Source organism: Phytophthora infestans, genomic scaffold (genome assembly GCF_000142945.1).
Source record: "Phytophthora infestans T30-4 supercont1.220 genomic scaffold, whole genome shotgun sequence".
Lineage (NCBI taxonomy): Eukaryota > Oomycota > Peronosporomycetes > Peronosporales > Peronosporaceae > Phytophthora > Phytophthora infestans.
Window position 1 is genome coordinate 150530 of NW_003303539.1, and position 4469 is coordinate 154998.

The window sequence follows — 4469 nt, forward strand, 5'->3', positions numbered from 1 at the left end:
CTCGCTTCGAATGGTGGTGTTTCAGCGATATAGCTCGACCGTGGGAGGGGGAGTAGCTTTTGCTGGAGAGTGTCAATGATGTGTCCTAATTGGTGACATAGCGTACAAGTTATTGTACAAAATGTCTTACCATTCAAAATATGTTCTGGACCCAATCCTGCATAAGTCGATACATCACCTTTTACGGGAAAGATAAATCAATGGTGCCAGGAAACTCTCTGAAGACAGACTCATAAAATTCAATCACATCTCTTTATTCTTCCTTCTACTCAAGCTCCTCCACCTTCCTCGCCTCACCTTCAATAGGTTATGAGCCCAACGCAAGCCTCCACCGCTGACGACCGCGAGTTTCCGCGCCTCAATGGCCGGAACTTCATCATCTGGAAGACCCGCGTCACTGCCGTCCTCGAAGGAAAGAACCTTCTCGGCTACGTCGAGCGTATCGACTACACCGGTGACTCCGACTACGAGTTCGACTCCGATGAAGAACTCAACCCGGCACTGTCCGACATGAACGACATGACCGCCGCGCTTGATGCTGCCGGTGCTCCCAAGGCCGACGAAATGGTGGGCTCCTCACCGAGCGAGTCCTCCTCTGATGCCAGCTCCGCAAGTTCGGATGCACCCACAGCCGGAGACGACGGCGATGTGGAAATGGGGCAGGAGAATCCCCCCCGTTATCCAGTCATTCACTGCTCAGAAGCGGGATGAACTGAAGCGAGCAGAGAAGCTGAAGGCTAAAAGCCAGAGGCTGAGCTCGAAAAAGCTTCGACTCAACGAGGCAAAAGCAAAAGCTTTCCTTATCAAGACCATCGATGACCAACATGTTTTCATGGTCAAGGACAAGACTACTGCGTTTGAGATCTTCCAGACGATCTGTAGCAAGTACGAAGGTGCTGCCATCCACGGCGACCAGTATCATGTGCTATCATACCTGATGGCAGTGAGGTATGAAGAAGGTTCAGACCTTACGGGGTTCATAATTGACATCGAATCTGCCAGGAAGGTTTCCTCCGAAGCCACAAACAGAGTGCTCAGTGACGAACAGAAGCCACTCTACTTGTACCATGCGCTACCTGGAAAATGGAAGCAGCAACTATCGGTCTGGAAGGGTAGCAGGAAATTCATTCCCTACGAAGAGCTAAAGCGTCACATCGAGGCCAAGGTGCAGCATGAACTGGCGAAAAACCGCTACACGCTCAAAGAAGGAACACCCGAATCGAGGGAAACCCGAAACGAGCAGGCCCTACAGGCTTTAGCACCTGAACCAACCTTGGTTCAAGCTCCCTATCAAGAGAGCAAGGCTCTCATCTCAACGATGAGCTGTACATACTGCCTGCGCACCAACCACGATACTGTCGACTGCTATGTTCTACAGCGCCACCTACAAAATGGTCAGGTAAAGGCAGGAACGGTGCTTCCCGCCAACTTTAAGCTGAAACCTTCGTCCAATCAAGCTCGACAGCATCCTTACAAGGACGGTTTCGGCGGCAAGTCACGAAGCCAAAATCGGAATGACTACAAGAGCAAGCGGAACAGCAATCGAAACAGAAGCCAGAACGGCAACCAGAAGAATACATCTGAAAAATCCAAGAGTCACAATAAATTCCACGGTCGCCGCAAGGACACCGACTCCGAAAACGAAGTATGGGAATCCTTAACCCCTCTCCACTCTCTGGAACTCCCAAAAAGAAAAAAGAAGCTGTAAGGTCCTCACCGCCCCAAGAAGGCGGAGCATGACCCAATGTTGGGACTGTTCGAACTCCAGGCTGCACTCGCCCACGTTTACGTCCCAATCCGAAGTGGTTTGAGAAGCTGAATCCAAGTGCTGGCAAGTCCAATCACCTGTCGGCGCATTCACCAGAATCCGATAAAAGGAACTGGGTGATGTTCAGATGACCATCAAGGACACGAAGGGAAAGGAACGAGAATATCCTTGGCCAACGTGCTATATGCGCCCCAGCTGAAGTTCAACCTACTCTTCGTGCGCCAAGCCGTCGAAGATGATTTCAAAATCAACTTCCCCAACGCCAAGAAGTGCGTTCTGTTCTTCGCTAGCCGAACCAAATTTGAAGCCAAAATTGGTGAAGGGACTCGACTCTACCAGTTTCAAGCGAGCCCGGCAACCTCAAGTCAGGTAGCCCATGTGGCCACTTCAGGTAAGCCTGATAATGTTATACTTTGGCATAAACGAATGGGTCATCCTAACTTTCGCATTATGCAGGATCTGGCTAAAGCCAACACTGTCATGGACATGGGCCTGAAGGACTTTGATTCCAAGAAAGACTACTTTTGCTCTTCCTGCACATACGCCAAGGCCCATTGTAACCCATTCAATAAACGTACCGTTGAACGGGCAAAGTTCCCTCTTGAAAAAGTTCATTCTGATATGGCTGGTCCATTACCCGTCCCCACACTCTCGGGGTGTCAATATTTTCTGACCTTTATAGATGACTACTCACGGTACATGTTCATCTACATCATCAAGCGAAAGTCTGAGCTGTACGAATGCTATGAAGATTTTCGCAAGAAAGCACAAAACGTTTTTCGCGCTGATGTAGGCGAACTCCAGTTCAATGAGAACATACACGATGAAGAAGTTAGACATCTTCAAAGCGACAATGCCCGAGAATATGAGAAACTTGGAAAAATGATTTTTCAGAAGTACAATACGCACGCACAATTTACAAATGCGTACACGCCCCAGCAAAATGGAGTTGCAGAGAGGCGCATGCGTACACTACTCGAACGAACCAGGGCTTTCCTCATTGATGGTAACCTACCGCAGGCTCTTTGGGGAGAATGCGTCAAACACGTTGCTGACCTTCTGAACATTACTCCCAGCTCGGTAACCGATAAGGCCACCCCATACGAGAAATGGTTCAAGCAAAAACCATCCGCGCACTACATTAAAGTGTTTGGGTGTACTGCGTACGCTCACATCCCTGAGATACACCGCACAAAACTAGAGCCACGAGCTAAGAAGTGCATGTACTTAGGACTCCCATCAAACAAAAAGGGATATAGACTCCTTGATACGAAAGAAAACCGTGTTATCTACAGCAGGGATGTTGTGTTTAGAGAAGACGAGTTCCCACACTTGGAATTCCTCAATACACCAGCAATCTCGGACCAAAATGGCCCCGCACCGACGCTATCACCGTCGCTGCTACCTCTAATAGCCTCACTACTAAAACGCAGCGTCAATGCGCTTGCCTCGGAAGTAGTAGTAAAGATGAAGAAAGTCAAACACAAAACGAACGCTCAGAACGAGGATGAACACTCGTGGCTACTTGATGATCCACTCGTATTAACGAACGAAAAGAGCACCTCACTCATATCTACGCTCTATTGGCTATCAGACACATATCTGAACCAAAGACGTTCCTAGAATCCCAGAAACTACCAGAAGCACAACACTGGGAGAAGGCAGCCATTTGTGAATACAAATCATTGATTGACAACAAAACGTGGGTCCTCACAAAACTACCGACAGGGAGAAGGGCCCTACAGTGTCGATGGGTATTCGTTGTAAAATACAATGGAGACGGCAGTATTGACCGCTATAAAGCCCGCCTGGTAATAAAAGGTTTTTTGCAAAAGTATGGCGTTGACTACGATGAGATATTCTCTCCAGTGATCCGCATGGAAGTGCTGCGACTTTTACTGACGATTGCAGCACTCCTTGACCTTGAGATCCATCAAATGAATGTTAAAACGGCTTTCCTGAACGGATACCTCGATGAGGAAATTTACATGCTGCAACCTGAAGGGTTTACTGTTCGTGGAAAAGAGCACTTAGTCTGCAAGTTTTTGAAGAGCCTATATGGTCTCAAGCAGGCACCTCGGATCTGGTATCTTACCCTGTGCTCTTTTCTTCTCACCATGAAATTCCACAAACTCATCAAAGACCAATGCGTTTTCATTGGAGTTGTGGATGGAGCTACATGCTACATTCTAGTCTATGTGGACGACCTCCTCCTCATAGCCCCTACGCTTGATATCATTAACAACATAAAGAACGCTCTCAAGCAGCGCTTCAAAATGTCTGATCTCGGTAGAGCTCAATACATCTTAGGCTGGTCAATCGTACGCAACCGTACGGACCGAACCATTTTCATCCACCAAGCGAAGTACGCTACCAAAGTCCTGGATCGCTTCTCTCATCTTGATGCACACCCGGTTGGTACACCCGCTGATCCCAGTGTGAAGCTGACGGAGGCCATGTGCCCCCAAACGCCAGAAGAAAAACATGAGATGAAAGCGATCCCGTACAGAGAGGCAGTTGGTAGCTTCATGTACTTAATGATGGGAACTAGACCTGATCTCGCATATTTTCTACGAGAAGTCGGTCAATTCCTGGTGAGCCCAGGAAAACCTCACCGGAATGCCGTTTAGAGAGGATTGAAGTACTTAAACGGTACGAAGCGAATCTTGGCATCACCCTTGGTGGAAAGCAAAATCTAGAG